This window comes from Bombus vancouverensis, chromosome 7, assembly GCF_051014615.1.
Source record: "Bombus vancouverensis nearcticus chromosome 7, iyBomVanc1_principal, whole genome shotgun sequence".
NCBI lineage: Eukaryota > Metazoa > Arthropoda > Insecta > Hymenoptera > Apidae > Bombus > Bombus vancouverensis.
The window spans coordinates 7802750-7824897 of record NC_134917.1 but is presented as its reverse complement, the minus strand read 5'-3'; positions in this window follow the sequence as shown (position 1 = coordinate 7824897).

The window sequence follows — 22148 nt, the reverse complement described above, 5'->3', positions numbered from 1 at the left end:
CCTTAGTCATAACTTCATTATCAATGCAGGTAGAGAAAGATGTCGAAAGAAGAGAATGAATTCTTCAAAGAATATTACATTTGTAGCGCCGTATCCTTTTTATAAATGGTAAAGATACTCGTCCATAATTCACAACCACAACGTAGTACGCTACTACGCCAAAAAAATTGACTTAACAGCAAAAGTATGGATGATGACTACGTGAAAACATAGCGTGGCATGTCGCAAGGTCGGAGAACACGATGTTCGACGATGAACGGGCGAAAGATCGCAAGGTCGCGTTTGCATAAACGCTCGGTTGTCCGTAGGCTCGCGATGCGTTCGATGGAACAGCTGGGATGGAGAACACCGATGTTGCACGGTCGGGACAATGTTTTACCGCGCCGCGTCGCCGGGATAAAGGGTTCTTGTTTTATTGCTCGCTCGCGCGAACGGGATTCTCGCAACGCGCGGTTCGTCGGGAATGCGAAGCGACAGTTGTCCGACTGGGATTATACGTTGCTGCTTATGAAACTTGATATTACGCTGATAATATGTGACGCGTGACTAGGGTGACAGAGATAGTGATTTTTTAACTGCAAAGGTGTTGTTAAACTTGAGATTCAAGTGTTGAGAGATGTATCAAGTTTTACATGTTGTATTAATGACATGCTTGATTTCATCATTTTCTTCTTTTGACAAATATTAGTGTCTTTGTCAGATCATTTTCAATATTTTTTCGTTGTATCAATATTTAAAACCTTCTCTTTCTTCAACATGTTTTAATCTTTGTAGACTAATCTCAACAATTTTTGCTACTATCAATATTTTAAAGCCTTTATTTTTTCTATAAATATTTCTATCTTTGTAGATCATTTTCAAAATAAAGAATTTTCTGTTTCATATATGATTCTCATTTCTTCATTGTAACGTATATCAACGTATATCCTTCACATACTAATGATGAGAAACGATACTTGTTATCTTCTTACGCAATTAACAGTATGTTATGAAATGCAAATGATTTATCTAAAACCTTATGAATGCCATATTTATGACATATTATGATTTTAAATATTGATGCTAGAATTAATCATAAAAAGGATAGTTTCTCCACCTTCAAGAGAGAACTTCCTCATATTACCGGCACCTCGACAACCAAAGCATCTGAAAATAAACTGCTCCATAATATTCAACACTTACAGATACCAGTCTATAAAATTCACATTTGCAAAACTATCTTTCAAAATTGAATTGCATCGTGTCATAATATTCTACAACAGCTCTGATAAACCATATTGTTCCAGATCTTCCAATTATAATCTCCTAACTAAATCATATTCCATAAAAAATAGTTAATGAATATTCATACACTGTTAATCGCAAGATTGTATTATTAAAGTGGCAAAAGGCCGTATAAACACGTCCAATGGTGACGTCCCGACAAGCCGGTGCTTCGGTCGTATACAATCCCAGTGCTTTAATGGGCTCGTTCTGTCTCAATACCGGCCGCGTTCCCGCCTCGTTTGTACGCGTTTCGCGTATAGTGCTTTTCTTGTGCGCGCAGAAGCACCTGAAAGCCGTGGCGGTCTCTCATGCAAATGACACTGACCGCCAGGAAGGAGGTTATCCGCCAATTAATCGAGCGCCGCCGCTGCTGCCTCCGTCGCCATCGCGTATCCCGTCAGTCTGTGCCCTTCGATGCGCGTCCAGGCGCGAGATATTCCCCAGCTCAAGCGGATCCTCTCCGGTTATTAGCGTAGAGATCGCCAGTGCACGCCACTGACCTTCCTTGCTCTAATTATATTCATTTCGTGGAACCTTGGGATCAAACGGTCGTTCCACGGAACTGATGGAAAAATCGTCCGTGGAGTCTTGACGCGGCGCGATTTCTTCCTGTAAGCCTGTCCATCTTTCTCGGCAGGTGCCCGCAAGCTGTTTCTCGATAGGATTATGATAGGAGGGTTTAAATGGAAAATTCTCTTTCCGTGAGCTCGGTGAAACCCTGTCTTGAGGTTGAGTAGGATGTTACGATGAGTGGATAGGTCGTGCAGGATGTATGATACGGTGCGCTGCTTGGAAAGGTTTCTAAAGAGATTCAGAGACTGAGCAGTTTGGAACGTTGTGTTTCAGTGTGGGATGAGGATGATGCAATGAGGTTGCGATGCTGTATTTATAATAGTATATGGAGATTCCTAGATAAGGTTAGAGTGTTGGACATTATGTATTGGAATACTTCTGAGGTATATATCTTGTCGATATCTTTCTAAAAAATTCTTAATCCTGCAGCGGTATTGTTAGGTCATAGGTGACCGTAATAGTTTGGATTAGGTTACTTCGTTCGAATGTGAATTTTTCATTTTACACTATAATGAACATTATTACAGGCTTTAGAGACGTCATTTGGAAGTGTAGGATTTTCGTGGCTCATCATAACTTGTCTCAAAATTAGCGAAAAATAAATGCTATTAATTATACGGTACACGCTACGACTTGAAAAGTAATAATTCGAATGCGACATCGAAGGGAACCTGCTGCCAGCTGATATGCTGATTTTCTGCTAGCAGCTTTATCCCATCCAGTAAAATGTAAAATTTATTCAGACGTAAAACATTATTTGTCTCGGCGACAGTGTTCTTTGAATATGCGCGTTTTATGCCAACAGGCGACATCGATACATAAGAAACGAGAGAAATACAAACGTTTACATTGCATATCGCAATTCATACATACTCGAATATGTGACTGATTGAGGTATACTTTCTCTTTTTCTTCCAGATAGATCTTCCAACGCGTAGGACCATCATATATCACTATAGTTTTCATATATCAATTTACAGTATACAAGAGAGGAAAAATTAAAGTATATGCAACTATTCTGTTCTTGCGATGAAACATCTGCGAGGAAACTTTCCCGACAATGGCATCTGTTTGACAAATCTGGACAATCTCATTTGTAGATCATATTTCATTCATCAAGACACGCTTCATCATTTAGATTTATGGTCGTTGGTTCTAGGACTCTGTTCAGCTTCACCATTTACGGCTGTCTCGTGAATAGCCTGATCAACTTCCTTGACGAGCGCAATAGAGAAATGGAGTATGTGTAATGGCAAGATTTTAAAGCAAAATGCATTCGTTAAATAGGATAAGAAATTACAAATTTATATAAGGCTGTATAAAAAGAGAAAAATATAAAATCTCAGTGCAATGAATTTCGTAGAAATGCGTTCACACGTATATGCATACGATGATGTACGAATATTTAAGCAGTCAACTTAAATATACACAGTTTCGTTTTCAAACATTGAAAATTTCACATCTTATGATCATGATCATTTTTCTTTAAATTTATTTCAAACGTTACAATCAATTTTATAGAAATGAGAATATCTAATAAACTTTCATTTTTATTATAACATCTGAATAAATGTTTCGGAAACGAAAATATCTAATAAACTTCCATATTTATTATAACACCGAAGGAAATTTTCATATATACTATAGCGAATGAAAATTTCCATTCCCTCCCTTCCAACGAGTAACATTATAATAGTGTGCCGACGAACGATGATGCGGAAGTAGTATCGTATTCGCCAGGACGTTCCGCGTCAGCACCGGTCAGAAGTCACGTCCCATCGGAATCAAAGATTATGTCGTGACTCGGTTGAAGCTCACGCGAGGACCGTCACGATTCTTCACGAATGCCATCATAGACACGCTGCGCACCTACTTAAGCGATCCCTTGAGAATTACTGCGATCGGAGGGTCGCACGTCTCGAGACGAGGACGAAACGCAATAGGAAACTATGGTTGAAGATTGTTGGACACGTCCGACGAGTCGATCATAGAACGAAGAACCATCGAAGGCTGCAGTTACACACGATATAAATGATCGTGCTTTCGTAGATAGCTAACATTATGGCGGATGTTAAAGGCACCTACAACGAAACACGAATCGTAATCGCACGCTTCGTAAAACAACAACCCCGCCCGATTTTCCCGGCGATAAATTCATGCGGATGAAATAATCTAGGGAAATTTTGTATTTCCAGTTAGAAGTAACGTATAAGATATCTTAGAGAAAATATCGGGTTGTTGTGTAATAAACAAGCCATTCAGAAATTGATCGATTTCATTTTATGAAAGTTTCTTAATTTCTATGCAAAGTACGTGATTAATGTCTAATTATTTAGAATTAAAATAAATAATTTTAATAAGATTAATCAGGACAAGATGTTTTTCCAGTTATTTTAAGATCATAAAACATTTGATAATTATTTTTATTTGTGCATTAGTTTCTTCCGCCTTGAATCAGTTATGTTTTACTTCTTTCAAAGTACGATATGTGAGAACACGATTATTGCTGCCATTTCATTTATGTATACTAATTTGATCAAACTGGTACAAAAGAATGTCGAGAATATAAAATTTTTTCGAAAATGAAGTTAATAAACTTGTATCATAACAAAAATGCAAGGATTTAGTTGAGTTCTACTTAGATTAAAACTTTTTATTTTAAAATAGGATATTTTTATCTCGAAAATAAGATTCTCTATTTTTATAAGAACTAAAATCGTCTCCATTTGTCTTCATTAATTTCTACAAGTGCGTTCAGACTATCAATATTTATTATCAATATTTCGCGATTCTCAATATATATATTGATCATTTTTACGTACGATAATGTTAATACATATATATATATATATATCGATCGTCTGAGGATCCCTTACTTACGAGAATGTTGAAAACTTCGAAATACTGTGAATAAATGTTGATAATCTGGACACATTTTAAAAGAGGGTTCAGATGATCAACATTACTGTCCAAATTATCGTCAATATTTGAGGATTCTCAAAATTTCTTTGACAATTATATTGATCGTCCAGAATCTATAAGATTTCTTACATACGCTAATGTTGAGACCCTGAAACATTGACAATACTGTTGATCGTCTGTACGCTCCTTAACAAATGAATAAACCCATTTCCAGTAAAGCCCGATAGAAAACAAAATAATGTTTATATTAATCAAACAAAACGCGTATTCTATGAAAAAGAAAGATGATCCAATAACGCGAAAAAACGAAACAGCGTCTAATCGACAGGCGACGGGTTAACAAGCCGTAGCGGTAATTACGACAATACCATCGATAACACAGAAGGCGAATATGCTCGGTAAACAAATCAATGTATAGAATGTAATCAAATGCTCACGATCTCTGTGTGAAAACGCGGCCAAGCGACTGCTCTCGTGGAACGTGTAATTTCAACGTAAAAGAAACGCTGCTCGGAGCAACGACAGGGAATAGAAACTCGCTGAAAGCAATTGAACCTATCTCTCTACTCCCCGTTGAATTCCCTTGTATCTGCCTCTCTTCTCTGCAGCTCTGCCATGTCCCATAATTACAGGATATCTGGGAACTCCGACACTGGGCGAGCGACTTTGTCTTACCCATATTCCGTTCTCTAAGCGTCCAGCCACTATCCCCCGTCGCATGCTCTCTCTTTCCTCATCCTTTCCCCTCGGTTGAATTCTGAAGAAGCGGGACAAACCGATAATTTAGTGGTTTTGTTATTTCTTGGCTGCTGGCTCCTCGCGTTCGTCGAGAGTCTGGCGTTTTACATGCTCAAAGCCACTGTGCGCCAACCGTTCCCCTATCCACCTTATTCCTGCTGTTCATCCTCACTCCACACCCCTCTTTACCCACCCATCTTTTCGTCCTTGTTTCACGGCGCAGCACGCTTCGATTGCGACCACACCACTCGGCAAAATCACCGTCGTGAGCAGTTTTCGCTGAAGCGCAGTGTCGATTTCCACGCACTCTTCTGGCTCTTTCAGCCGACTCTTTCTTGAACCTGTACTCTTATTATTCCGCCGTTTCCCCGCTGTTGCTCCCACGGAACAGTATTCAACGAACCGCGATTTACGAGTTCAGCCGAAAGCACGACGATTATGCGTGCCATAGGCGTGTTTCTTTGTACAAGAAAGGATATTCTGGTCCTAGCAAGGATAAGTTACAAGGTGAGAGCGAGAAGGAGAGAGATTATGGGAGAAACCGTGGCAAGCTTATTAGGAAGGAAGATCTGGGACGAAGAAAGGACGCAAGAACTATACTGTGTGACGAGCTACGATCGGTTTAATTATTACTTTGCTTTTTCTCCGTGGCGTTCGTATATCTTGGGGAATTTTTACTTTCCTAGTAGGAAAAGCATTAGTGGACAGTGTAGTAGGTCTGTTGGTAATCGGAGAGAAATATTCAGAAATTGTCAATAAAAAAGATTCTGCCTTCGACAAAAACAACGTTATGTTGAAAGGCTCATGGTAATGGTGTCTCACCAAGTATTGGAAGATTTCAGTCAAAACATCTATTTTTCTGTTCTATAAGCAATCTCAATAAACGACAGTGGTATTTCAATGTACAGAATTAGAAGATTCTAGTGGTAAAATCTGTTCTCCTAGTCTACAAGTGATCTTAATAAACGCCAATGGTACCTCGATGCACAAAATTAGAATGTTCAATCAATTCGTAAGCAATTTTCAAACTTTATTCACAACGTACCTATGAATACATTTCTATTCCACAAAGAACACGAAGCATCTACACCTCCGAACCCAATGAAAGAATCATTATTAACCAACAATTTGCTGATAAGATCGATAACCGATCTCAGAGACAAGAATCCTAAGGAAGGAGAATTAATAAAGAATTGTAGCCGCGGGAGGGGCGTTTCTGATTCTCGAACGAACGACACGCGAGATTGCCTGCGAGATAATGCTTCGATTATCCCGCAGAAAATCACGATCGCGCGTCATAAATTACCTATGTAGACTCTATCGTATTCCACAGTGGATCGAGGCAACAAAAGAAAGACTCGGATGTGCGCCGATTTCCAACTAGATCCCGGTGTGACAGAGAAGAGATTCCCGCGACGTGGAGCGGCGGAAAAAAGAGGAACGGAAATTCTGTATCGGTCGATCGTTTGTGGCGCGAAAGGGGCGCCATAGGCGAATACCGTTGCATCGGTAGATCGGTAAAAGAAAAGAGGACGGCCGTGAATCGCGAATCGTGAATCGCGAACCGCCTGAATTGTTATCGCGACTTTAGATCGTCGAGAATGTTGCGGCCGAAACATGAGCGGGAAGACGCGTGATAGATCCACCTGGTGTAACATGGGAAATTGCTCTTCAACCGCGGAAGAATCGGGGTCATTTTGATCGGTCTGATAATAGCGAAGGGCAACATGGGGTAATTATTGATAGAGTTAATAATTAGCAATTAGATATAATAGAAGTATAGGAATTATTATGGACTGCGATTAACAATTAGATTCATGTTCGAGCTATGAATAATTATAATTAATGATTAGAGGAGATATTCGATCGTCATTAATGATTCGGGTAAATATCATTAATTCAGTTGGAGATTAAATAACTAATTGACAACTAATTTAGTCAATCGGTCAGATCAATCACGATTGTTGACGATGAATTTCTTCTAATCGTAAGTCAATCAATCAAATTAAAGATTTAAATCAATTGATACCTACTGCAGTGAATAAATAACTGTTTCTGCTTGGTCAACAGTGTTGACTATTTCTGATGGAGATGGTTTTGATAAATTGGACACGCTAGGTTGTTAAGATTTAAACCTTTGCAGCATGAGTCACATTCGATATTTCATCACGCCTGGTTTGTACTTAATAACTTTCAAAAGCCGTTCCTGATTTGATTATAGTTTTCGTATCAATGATATACGTATCTACGTTAATAGATCTCTATATAATTTAATTATTACTATAAAATAGTATATTTTACAATCTTTCCTACTCTTTTACAATTTGTATACACTAATACACTTCGTTTCAGTCCCTTCATTTCTACTATATTTTATAAACTATATATAACTATAACTTCACATGAGGTATCGCATATATTAGAGAACACTCTACATAAGAAGACGACATAACAACAGAAAGATCTAAAAATAATTGGTATAGGATGAATAAAATACGATTCACTCAGAATTTAAACATAAAAGTTACAAGTTCCACTCACGAACCTCTAATTTGTCTGAACCCGCAAAATTCATCAGTACGACCGGCGATTCCATTTCTCGAATTTATATAATTACACGTCCCTTTGATCTAGATGCGCAAACAATAGGCGGCATATTCAGTCAATCATTAATCTTCCTAAACCGCGTCAGTTTTTTCATTCGGTAGAAAAGCTTCCAATCTAATTTACACTTTCTCACGTCAGCGGAATTAAATCACGATGCCGCAACGTTGGCTGATTTATGGACATGCGCAACCTGCCTAAACCCAATAAATCACTAAACATTATAACAAAGCGATGCAGCCTATTATATACCGTGAGCTACGTTCTAGAGAGGCTTCGTCGAAAAAGTCCCATTATTTACGCCACGTGTCGTGTCGTATGGGTTGGTAAAAAAAATGACACAGTTGATTTACAACGACACCCACAAACGTAGGCAACGCGCTTACAAACGCATTTGCATCGTATGGTACCATATGAGCCTTTTTATTCCAAGGATCGAATTGACCAAGGTCGTAAGCATCGGCCGTAACCTTTGTAGTTGGAAATTTATAGCCACCAATGGCCTTGTCAGCTGGTAATCATGCTGAACAACGAAGCACGCGCGCGTTGGCTTCGTAACGTTCGATGGTTCCTTCAAGAAGCGGATAGGAACGTAGTCACCTCGAAAAGAAAGGAGCGTGGCATAATATAAGAACGACAGAGAATAAATGACGAGCATTTTTTGTGAATACCTTCTGAGTGTCATGAAATAAATTAAAAAACGAACGAGTGGTAGACCATGATATTCTGTCAATAGTATTGTACAATATAAACTGGCTCATGTAAGTATTTGAACATCTATAGGGGAATAGAAGATGTTTCTAACTTGCTCAAAATGTTAAATTTATATTTTCTTTTATATAGCACTTTTATCGAAATTTAAATTTATAAAAGAAAATCACTAAAACTCACACAAAAATTATCTGTGATAACCAATAATAAGATATTTTATTATTTCTTTTTTAATACTAGTACTACTAACTGTTACAGTGACATGTTTCAATTTCCTTTCATTTTACAATCAATAAAGACATGTAAATGCTTTTGACCATGTTAATGTTACCTTTATTGAGATTGAAATAGTAACATTATATTACTATTTCATTATCATCATGCCATTTTATAATTATTTATATTTATAGCATATACATACAGTACATAGAATGTTGTTTTAATGTTTATGTGATTGATAATTGACGATGAGATAAATTTAAATAAATGTTATTTCATGTGTATCAAGTAATATTTACTTCAATACATTCTCCACAAATCCAAGGATTCGAACATCTCTCCCGCGTTTATACCAATTCCTTAGAAACGAGCCTTAGTCACGGCAAATCATTGTATACTTAAATCAATTTTGTTCACTCTTTGTTCTCGAGAGCTCTCTAGGTTTCTGCCAACTACGATTCGCATCATTACCATCCTCAGCCCACCCCACGTTTCATTTCCAGTGTTCCCTCCCTTTTTCCTTCGTTCATCTTTCAGCTGAGCGCAGCGTACATAAAACGGGACCAAAAGCATCGCTAACGAGCGCAATAGCATGCATCCTTCGGCTTCCTTTCCGCCATAAGATCGTAAACCATCAACCTTTGACTCTCGTAACTCAATCTCATTCTGTTTGCAAAAAGTTGAAGCGCCGTGTTCTGCATTTACTCGTTAATTGATTCCCATAACTGAAAGCTAATTATCCTGGAATGTGTTGCCAGTGACGTTAAATATTTAACGACAGCTCGTTATTGAATTATTGAATTATTGGTTCGTATAATGACAGGAAGGACGAGAATGCATCTAGCTATCGATAGACAATATGCACTCTATTCTATTTATTCTGTACTTGTTACGGTCTAGACTATACAGTATAACGTTTCATCAGGTATTGAAATGTTGGGTGTTAAATGGCAGATGGACGACACATGTCTTATCGATACAAGATTGGAATTGCGTTTCCATGTGTGTACGCGACACGTTAAACGGAGTTGCAACAAAAAAAGAGCGAACGTTTCTCTCAGAAATACCTGTTAACACAACGTTTAATAAAAGATAAGAAAAGAATTTTGAACTGAGAGTAAGAGAATTTTATGATCCTTTCTTATTTTCCTTCGTTCCGCTCTACGTTTGATTCGTTCTGCTTGTCGGATGGTTGAGGTACCGAACGCGTTATGTTGCTTTAAACACGCAATATTCGACGATCTCGCGTCACCGACGAACTCGGTGAATGCGTAACGGAGCCATGTTACGATTTCATTGTTACTTGAAAATGTGAATTCAGATTGGAACTATCGATAGCCTTCTTCACTTTATTCGAGTTCTATAGCGAGTCTCAAATAACTCTATTATCGTAGATCTTTTATTGTTCACAATATCCGCTTTTTATGTACTTTCTGTCTATTTTTGTAGGTATTTTTATTACGTTTATTATAGAAATAAATTATAAATATAATAGAAATAAATTTATTAAATCCTTGCTTTGTGTCAGTTTGTTGCGTAATAAATGTCGCTTTAAGACGAGATTTTGTTTCATTTATGTTTCTGAATATTAGATAAACTATCCTGAAACTGCAATCAGATCAGAAATTTTCATTTTAAAAAAAGTTATACTTATTTATACTATTTATCTCGACATGACATTTGAGCCGAACTAATCAAGTCCGTTTATGTTCATATTTTCAATTCAATATTTAGTTAATCAGTTAAGCACTTTGTCTTTATTTATTATGCAACCATGTAATAATATTACGTTATACTCCTAATTATTATTCAAACAACAAAAATTTATATTCAATATAATATATTATATAAATATATATTCAATTCTAACTTTAACTTTGATTATTCGGCGAAAATAACTAAATATGAATTACGTATAATACTTCAACATTTCCCATCCGCCATGGTGTGTTATAGCACGGAATAGCTAACGCTTATTTAAGTAGCTACCAAAACAAAAATCATAAAGCGAAGGGGTTAAGAAATCGTTTTTTGTGCGAAAGTCTATAAATCCAAAGAGCATCGTTTCTAGCTATGATTGCGTTTGTAAACAATAAAGACACGGAACTTATTGAATGAACGACGTGAATGGCCATAGTAATTTTTATTTATGAGCCTGTTGATTGACGGCTCTTGGCAAAAAATTGCAGCATATGGGAGTATACCAAAACGAATGCAAGTACGAGTATGATTGAACCTAATGGTACACTTACGTGGTTCGATAACTAGCCTGACTGGTTCGCCTCTGCGTATAGTTGCGCTTGACGTTAGAATAATTATAACCGTTGGTCTTGAAGGAAGCAGCGTTGGCACTACAGTTACTTTGTCAAGTGCTGAATTTCTGAAAAAATATAAACGACACCGTTAGTCAGACTCGTCGTTCCAATCCTAACGCCTCGTAAAGTGTTACGTGTATTGTTCTTCCGTGTTTCTGCTCTATCCTACGCGTGTCCCACGCAAATTTATGTTTCATTGAACGACGAATGTTAAAAGCGGCGTGTGTGAATTAGATTCGCTGGGTTGTTAAAATGAATCGATTTGAAATTCAAATTCGAATCTCTTAAATATAATCTTGGTATGTTTTAAAACTAACACAAGCAGAATGATTGCAATGACTATTTCGTAATATTTAATAGAAATTTATAAATATAAATTTACTATGATTTCTTGTCCTATACTTATCGCATTTTTAGGAGAAGATATACTTGTAACACTCAATTATCCACTAACTTCCTCAATTTAAATATTATATATAAACCTCATTGAATAAGTATATTATTACACTCTATTAAAATTTGTTTAAATTTATTAAACCAATTTTATATTATTTACTTGTATTATCTCAGTCGTCACATTTCCAATACCATTTTCCAATACCATATTTATGTGTTTATATAAATATCGATATATGAATTTATCAGTTCGTGTAAATAGCAACCGCATGATTTTAACGACGCAAGAAATATATAGAAAGAAGTTGTTCGTCCCGTTCTTCATCCGCCGCCCACAGACTATACAAGTGCAATGCTCAACTCTTACATGATTTAAATAAACATGAAAATCGCTTGAATGAAAACAAGCACAAGGAGGTCGGATAATGAGACATCTTTTTGCGTTTCGAGTCGTCTGACGAGACGTAGTTAAGACAAGCCTTGCGAACGCGTTAAATTCGTATCAAACCGACCGCAAGTCTCCATTTGCTTTTTCCTATGCAAGTCTTTGCTCCAGTTTGAAGAAAGGGAATATTTTTTATTCATTATCATCATACACGTACATTATTTGTTGCGAAGGTGTGCGTTACTGCAGATAGCGACTGAAATATAAGGGCTCCGACTAATTGAAAACAGCGATGTACAAACGGGCCTAGTCCACGCGGCACGGATCTTAATTATGCGGTATCTTTTTCTGCGCGGCATATAATGTGTCGGAGATGAGAGTTAAAAATCTTTGCGCGATATTAACATAGAAGGAGATTTTATGGGGGAATAAGGTGTGCCTCAGCGTGTAGCTTTTTGCTCCAAGCGGCACTTGTTTTTGTTACGAAAAAACGGTATTAAGATATGGTTGGTACTAAGGTGTGGTTGAAACTATTGGTTTAATGCAAGGAAATGGTGCGTTGACTTCAGTGCCCTAGTGTTTCTCCCCTTTCATTCCTGATGTTAAATTATCACCCTTAGAGTTTATTAAGAATGAAGACTAAAAATGCTGAATAATAAACGTAGGAAATCATAAACCCATCTAGTCAGTAGTCTAGATTGTAAGGGTTAAAGAAACTCATCAGAAAAAAATTCGTCATAATCAAAGATAAAGTCTTTTTCTCAAACAGATCCCTGCGCTACAAAATATTTAATTTCACAACTTGTATACAGATACACCAAAATCCTGGATTGGATTAACTCTGGCAAGGAGGAGCATTAATCACATTAAATGTTAACATCATTCCTGCTAGGGGTCCATCAAAGATGTCGTTGGCCTCGTTATCTCCACGGTATCCCTCGGTCAAAATAGTTCTGCGATAAAACGCCACGGCTCCCAGATATCTCCCGGTTAATCATGACCATGATTATCAGGTTGTTTTGCATCGGTCGTTTTATCACTCAACGCACGAATAGGCATCACGCTAGAACAGCTTTCCAGTCTACCGTTTGAGATCCAGTCATGTTATCATCCCAACAACTTCGATACCAAACGATTCGTCCCTTCTTCCGAGCGATTACTTATTAGCCTGATCGTAATATGAAAGTAATTACCCATACATAAATCTGCTCGGTGCAAAGCCTTCAGCGCGCCATCGACTATCGAAGATTCCAATCCGTAAACCGTAAGCTGATGTCACGTATGCTTCTCGAATGTTTCGCTTCTGCTATATTCGTTCGGTCGTCTCTTGTCTTCTCCTTCTTACGTTTTATCCTCTTTTCCAGTGCTGGACGTGAAACCAGGAAGGGATTTGAAGGATTATCACGATGTAACTCGAAGCAGTTATCCTCCACCGTTCATTCTTAACCCTCAATTACTTAATTAGCAATATAAACCGCGGTATCGAACGGCTCGAGAACGAGCACATACTTTATAAGGCACTTGCATCATGGTTGCAGCCTTATCGGTTCGAGTGGGGCAAGGATTAACGGTTGTACGGTCCCAGAGGATAGACACAGGGATCTTCAACCGGGACATGAAAGGGAACATATTATATGTATATATTCATATATATATATATCATATATATATTCCAAGCATCATATATATATTTTTTTTTCTTTTATATATATATATATATATATATATATATATATATATAATTTGTTAAGTAACCTACCTATATCAAACTATAGAGTTGGATTGAAAGTTGATTGGGTAGAAATATAGCAATCCTTTGCTAACTAGACACGGATTGGAATCTTATCTATCCAATTATCGAGAATAAAAGCCAACTCCACCAAAGATAAATATTTGGCTCCTAAAAAATAAAATACTAATCCAACTACAGTTAAGAAATTTTATTTACGGGACGTTCCTTTCCGACGATAGAACGAGCAGTATTAATCCGTCATATTCAGACTCCAGATAAACGACATTTTTTTTATTATATAATAGATTTTATAATACTAGTTCATATAATTTATACTACAATACCGCAATGTACACGATCATTTTTCGCCCATAATAGAATTCACTTTCAAATAAGCAAAATCAAAAAGTAAAAGTCCATCCAATCTTGCACTATCTGAAATATCCCTGTAAATAGAATTCAGACAAACGAGAACTTACTGTGATGGCAAAAAGTTCAGACTTATCAAACGTCCGGTGCAAGAAGCGGTCGTCGAAACGCATTGGGGTCCATTATTGTGACATGTTTCGCTCTCTCGGCGTGAAGAAAAGAGTGGCTCGTCTCGGTTGCTATCGATCTTACTCCGCGCAATTTCATCGTTCGCGTTGATCAACGTGACTTTATGCGCGTGTATTCTCGCGCGCTCGCGCATTAGATCGATACGTAGGCGTTTGCGAAAGAAAAACACAACGGGACCTATCTGTCTCGTTCTATCTGTCTCTCTTCTCCTTTCTCTCTCTCTTTCTTCGCTTCATCCACCAGCGGAGGATCTTCTTCGGCGGTCGAATAGATGGAACGCATTATTCACCGTCGCGAACCCATAGCCAACCACGATTCTAACAGCGGTAATATGCTCCGGCGGCTCGGTACACCGTGCCGCTTGCATCGATCTTGTCTGGTGTATCGACGAGTCGACGAAATAGTAAATCAACGGGCGGTCGGCCGAGGGTTGCACACCGATAATCTTGCAGTGGACACCCTGCGCTGCTGCAGAACGACGAGTTGCTGATGAATAGAAAGGTGCCAGGGGGCCCGTGGTCGTATTTAAATCGTTCTTTCGAACGTAATTTACGGCTTGTCGCGGGAACCGCTTAACGCTAAAACGTACGCGTCATCGTAAGTTATTAGGCAATGCGATGCCACGATCCAATGTTGCATGCTTTTCCTTCCCATTTTTTGTTCCTTGTATTTTTTCATATCGCAACGGCGCAATAGAAGAAGAGTAAGATGAGCCGAGATTTCTCGCATGTTGCAGAGGAACGTGTTGAGAGTTGTGCAAAGTATGTCGCGAGTATATAGTTAATAATCTGCTGTGACTTTGGAATGAGATTTTGTAGAGCTATTAAGTCATTTTATAAGTTTTATAGTGTCTTGTTATTATCGAAAGTTGGACGTGTCATTGCAGGGAAACATAACGAGTTTAATTAGCAACGAATAATTCGGGATAAAATTCAGGAATAATTCGATTTTAAAATTCTTGTGTGAGTGTTACTTTTAACTTATAAAATTGTCTAAAAGTTGTTGAAATTCTTTTTCGTAAAATATTTGAAACATATATGTAGGAGAATAGAAGTTCCATGTGAACATCCATTACGATTGGCTGACATAGGTTTTGATTGTTAAAGAAGATCAAAAGGATCGGATGCTTAAAATTGTGAACTGAAAAAATATATGTGACCACCCAAGACGTTAGATGAAATGTGACCAGATGCATTTTGAAAATATCTGTGTAGTCAGTCAGTTACTGAGTCATAGTCATTAAAGTTTATCTCTTGCGATATTTAATGGTTTTGTTGCATTATACTGTTCCCTTTATTTATGAATTATTTTTATTTTTATATATGTATATATGATAATTACAATATTATCATTTGACGTTATGTTATTAAATGATACTTTCAGCAATTTATTATCGCATACCACTATATGCAGGCAACTAAAAAACGAACTATTTTACAAATATACAATTTTATTGTATAATTCGTTATCACATTTAAATTAGAAATCAATCTTTTTGCTGCTACTCAAGTATTTTATTGCAAGCATTGCTCAATAATTACACGACACTAGGAGTAATAAAGAATACTTTAATAGTCGTCATATATGATAGAATTTAACGTTAATAAGCTATAAAGAAGAATGAATTCTGCTTTAAAGAAAATCGTAATTGGGTTTGTTAAGGCATGCTATACTTTGTATTGTTTGCCCTTTTCTCGGTTTCATGCCGTCCTCCAGCGAATCGTATTCTCTTTTACTACACAACTAACTATTTCATAAAGCGAAGCTATATTTCTCTGGTAAAATCGCTCTTGAATATTATAAATATGGTGATACGATGTGGAAGAAGAAGATACCTAAGTGGAATGTACCATTGGAATTCTAAAAGTGCATAAATCATCGTTATGAGATATGCATGAGATGCATATGAAATGCGACATGTAAACGATCGAGTAGTTATCGGTCTTGTAACATTTTTACGTGTTTAATTCAATCCAGTTCGTTATCATAGATCTCAGATTTACCCTGCAAACACCAGCAACATTACTCAATAGAGATTACTAAACATTTAGTAAATATAATCTTTCTCAAAAATATTGTGCCGAATAACAAATTCCATTCCAAAATTTATCTTCCAGAAATATATTATAATTTAAGAAACTACAAATTCACAAAAATTATGAAATAAGATCCATTCGATATATTTGTTTACTACATTATATATTTTTTTTATATTGAAAAATAAGTACATTTTTGAAATATTATAGAAAACATTGAATTTATTATTAAAAAATTACTGAATTATCACTGTATCGTGCAAAATATTAAACTTTATACGGTAAATTTTCTAAATCTTGACAAAAATTCATAAAACGAATGATATAAGGTCCATGATACATACTACAGTTCTCTATCAGAGAAGATGAGTGATTTGTAAAAGAAGATGTTTTAAAATATAGTATGTGGTAACTTATTATTTAAATTGCTATCCAAAGTGGTTTTCCTATCGTTAACCCGGTTTGTTAGTATAATGAAGCATCAAACGGCAGATGTTGTCGAAGCTGCAGTCGATTGGGTCTGTTTGGACTCGTGTCCAATCTCTTAGGGTATAGATTAGTCCGAGATTGATTGTTGCGAAAGTTTGCATGCCGTGAACAAGGGGCTGGGTATAAATCATTCTTGACTGATCGAGTATTAGCGGATAGCTTATTGTTGATTCATGGTAAATTTCGATTATGAGATAGCCAGGTGTATTACGAGATGACAGAGCTGTAAGGGCATGTAATTAAACGTCTCGTCGAGTTCGACTTGACATTAAACTTCAAGCAGTATTTAAATGGCGTAGGATAGACATGCTTTATTGCTCGTGTAAAACGATCGGTACTCCAATGTCTATTAAGTCTTCCGATAGAACTTTAAATGCTCGGTCTACTCGTAAACTAGACTGTAGTTACGGTATCTAAAATTATTCATGATTTCCCAACGACGAAAGCAATTATCAGACGAAGTTGTCTGATGTACTTCCTCTTAAATCGTGTTTAATTCTTCGATGTTAATGTGGACGATAAAATTATATATTATGTATACGCGAATAATATTCGAGATTCTGTCGTGAAGAATCGCAATAAATATTCGTAAATGTAATGTGAAAATTTCAAAATGTCACAAAATTTGAAATAATAAATTCTTATTTACTTTACGTCCTGTCATGCCCCAACTCATTTTCTCATTATTGGCTCCAATCGAGAAGTTGAATATTTAGTAGAATAATGAACGAGGCCTTTAGTTTTCAATGAATAGGCAATGAAATGAATGTTCAATGAGTAATAGATGAAGTCTGATGGCATTTTCTAATTAGAATTTCATAGTTCAGACTTCATTTTAATTTTGTTTCAATAAATCAATTACGTGTAACTTTTTATGAAAACAATATAATTTGCGGACATAAATTTTACAACCTACATGACCGCATAAACATGTATCCTTTTTAATACCCATAGAGTATAAGAAGAAGTATGAAGCAGTATTACATATTATAATATTGTAATATTATAAGTACGAGGTTTCATCTTATGAACGATCCAACGATACCTCCTAAAAACCTTGTATTTAAAAGGCATTAAAACTCCTAAGACCATTGGTTCTTCATGGTGTTAGAACATTACACTGTTTCCTACAGTGTTATATCCGCAAAACTGGCGTAAACTCTGGCAATAATCGTGGTCACGGCGCTGGAAGAAAGTCGTGTCCCACGAATTTGTTCCGCGTTTGGCACATGGAATGTTTTTGCTCTGTCGGTTCTCGCGAAGATTGGAAGTTCCACCGGTACCACGTCGCGGCTGTAGAATTTCACGCTGCGACACGGTAAAACATACTACACAATCTCCCGCATCTCTCCCGATACTACCTGTGTGGGCAGCTTCTTCTCTCCGCTTTGGCACGCGGACTCTTGTAAGTATAAATCCTGCGTTTTAGAGCGCGAAGGCCAGATTACACGTGAATAATGTCCACCCCTGTCCCTGGTCCGTTCTTTTTCCACTTGGCGAGTAGTTTGCCAGAGATTTACGCGACACAGATCTCCCGCGGTGTCGCGCAAATTGAAATTCTTAATCGGTGCTCGCCACCGTGATTCATAACGTTGCCGCGAACGCTATTGTAACGAGACTTTCGGTGCCTCGAGCGGCCAAGTTTTACTCGCTTATGTATGCATATTTTCTCGACTCCGTATATGATCCTTCAATTCAACGATAAGGACCTAAAAAGAACGTACTTCACTATTTGTGGGATAGCAGTTGAAGTAGTTTCGTATTCAGATTGATTTTTATCCTTTAACTCCTTGTATGTCGAACGAAATTTTTTATATCGTCCAAAAGATATTTGTTTCTTTCTATACAATTCTGTCTTGAAAAAATAGTTTAAGTGAATTAAGAGGCCAAGCTAACATTGACAAACTATTTCAAATTAAGCGAATTCAAAGTTCTTAAAATCGAGCACCTGCATTATTTAACGAATAAAGGCAAGTACAGAAACTTAAAAGCACCCTCTATGCCTTTCAAATCACCGATATAAATAACAAATTCAAATTGTTAAAGTGGTTTCAAGTTATTTAGACTCAAATGACTTGAATTCAGGTAACTTGACTAATCTGACCAAGGTTTAAGAAGATGAAAAACGAAACAAAATAATATAAGGGGAGAAGAAAACGATAGAGAATGGAACGAGAAGCGAAGGAGAAGATGGAGAAAGAGATGGAACGTCGTAGAACGGGTGGAGGCAGATAAGAGCGAGGGAAGTGAACAAAAGGAAGAGAGTACGGTCGCTGGAGCTTCTTCGACGTCATTTGTAATACCGAATGGCCTAATGATGCGACTGGTCGTGACAGGACGGGGATAAAAGTGGAAGCGCGCGATTGCAGGGATTCGCCGTGGATGCCATCGTATGTGGAGTTACCCGGGAGCTGCGTTCGTACGGTCGTTCAGCGTGTCCCGATGATTGTTAAGGACCCAATCTCGGTGAATACTTTCCGGCGCGTAATGGTGATTTGCTCGATCGTAGAAACGGAGGCAACTCCTGCGACTTAATCGCGAGCAATTTTTGCACGCTGGTTATTACGGGGAGGAGAAATTGTGATCGAAGGGTGTACTTAGAATATTATTCGCTCGTGAACGTGTCGTATCACGGTCAAGTTGCCTCGCCAACCAGCTAGTTTATTACACTGTCAAGTGTCTTCTATTTTTAACCTCCACGTGCGTTAACCAAGACCTCTTTTTAATATTCTAAATTATACCATGTTTTCGTTTACGATTAATCTATTTTAACATTCTCATTCGCACGTCTTGAGAATAATTCTCTTTGGATCAGAATTATAATAATGTAGAAAATTATATTCCCTTGTTGTATAATACGAACTAACTTCTTACGCTCTTAAGATTCGCTTTCCCTTGTTCTTCTTTCTATCCTCATCGTTCTCTATGCCTCGTCTGCTCTTCCAACTCCAGTCAATCGCAGCGAACGAACGGCCCTTTAACTGGATCGCTTGAAGGTTAGAGTAAAAAGCAGCAGCAAAGTCATAAGCATTTATGAGTTTCTTACGCGCTATAATAAGTTTGGAATGATTGTCGTTTGTATTCCGCGGATGCGTGCAGCCGCTGTTTCTTGTGTGCAGCAGACGAGATACGCGCGGCGAGTGCACGCCCGCTTCCCTAATGCGACGACGCGCGCCTTCCCCTCGAACACGGTGCATTACCGGTCACGGAGAAAGAAGTGTCCCGTCACCGATTCTTCTTCGCACGTCGTTCCACGGTCGTTCGCCAGACCGAAGGATTACGCAACCGTTCTTCGCCGTGGCGACTGACACTCGCTTCTGGACCTTGTCTTCTTGGGTGAGTGTAAGTATGATCAACGCATATGCCTCCGTATAAGAAGGTATTTTAAATGCGGCTGTTACTATGTTTAACGACTAGACTGCAGACATTTATATGAATTTATATGTTTATGAACGTAATAAAAAATCTAAGTAGAAATACGGTTTACCCTTCAAATATTCTAACGAGTACTATGCTTTAACTATTTTATAAACTTCTATACATCCTATGAATTTTGTAAATTTTTGCAGCGTTTTCTCTCATAAATGAAAAGAACTTCCAAAAATTACTGAGACATTCTTCAATGTGATGAAATGCAACAGTACGATTATCTTTGATAAATACTACTAAAATATTCCATCTTTATGCGCATATCTTTACATATTACGCATGTTGTTTCGTCAGTGATTTCTCAAAGATATAATTAAACATTGATAAACCAATCATTCTTAACATATACGTAAGAAAATTTCTCTTCGCAAAGAACAATGTAATATTGATGTCCCCTTTAATGGACAAAATTTCTCCGGTAATTTCCGTTTCAAATCCCGATCATTAACTTTAATATGGTCAGTCTTCGAATTCCTTTGTAATTGCTTTCTATTATCCTTTAGAAAGGTTCTCAGTGCGGAATGAACGAGAGAGACGAAATCTTAAAAACTTCAAACAATAAAGGTCTTGCACGGCAGAATGCACACAACGTAACTAAACCGACGCTAATTGTAAACGCTAAGGATGCCTAGGGTAGAAAAAAAGCATCGGTGTTTCACGAGCATGTGTCGTAAACCTTTGCCCTAACATAGCTAAGCCATGAGCACTATCGGCCTCTAAGTCCAAGAGGTTCGATCGTAACCAGCCGCTGTCTGACCTTTGTAGACGTTATCTACTGGCTGGCGTGTAATTGCCAACAGAGAAATCGATTCCACGCTTTTGATTGATTTCACCTGTTCCCGTTTCATGACTTATGCATCACGCCCTTTCACTTCCTGACACCAGTATCCCGACTGTAATTCCTGGTTCGTTTCAAAGCATAGATAGAATCCACCAGAGAGCTGTGATTACAATCATACGATGGCACGTACGATTGCCGACCGGCCCAGAGACGACAGATATCCAGGAAATTGGTTCTATTATACTTTCTTTTAATGGAAAATGGAATCATGCAGATACATGATTCGACGTCCCTATCGATTATGTTCATGTCGTTTTAATTGGTGCTTTGCTTTGACTTCGATTTGATGTAATGCGATCGTATCTGGTATTGCTAATGGAAATCATACGTTCGAGCCTTTAGACTTGTTTTAAATAGTTCATAAATCGAGTATGCATATACGTCTACAGAGTGTCCCGTTTAAATTGGATATCTTCATATTTTACTGGGTTATAATAATGGGAAAAAATGTTTGAACTTTGTTTTGAAAGGACAAATATGAGAAACAAGAGATTTTTCAAATTCATAAGTTTAAGATCATTTCAAGTCAAGTGCATGTTCTTCGAAATTTTAAGGCCTTTTATTATTTTAACTGACATCTTTATCGTCATGATTAAAATACATGGAAATAAATAATGAAATTACTACATTAATCTATTTACCTTAACAAATATCTATGTCTAGCTAAAAAGTGAGTTTTACTGATTAGCAAAATATATTCATTTGGTTTACGACTCGAATAAAACTAAACTAACAACTGAAGTACGGATTTCTGGAATTTCCACTTTTCCGCTTCCTCTAATTTTTAATATTCCAATAATTTACGTACATTTATTATCGAAAGAAAAAGATAATAAAATATATCGAAGTACGCGTGAAATGTATAATTCCAGGACTGAAATCTTTATGGTGGTACTACAATTTCCTTGGCCTTGAAACACGACTCGCATCTCCG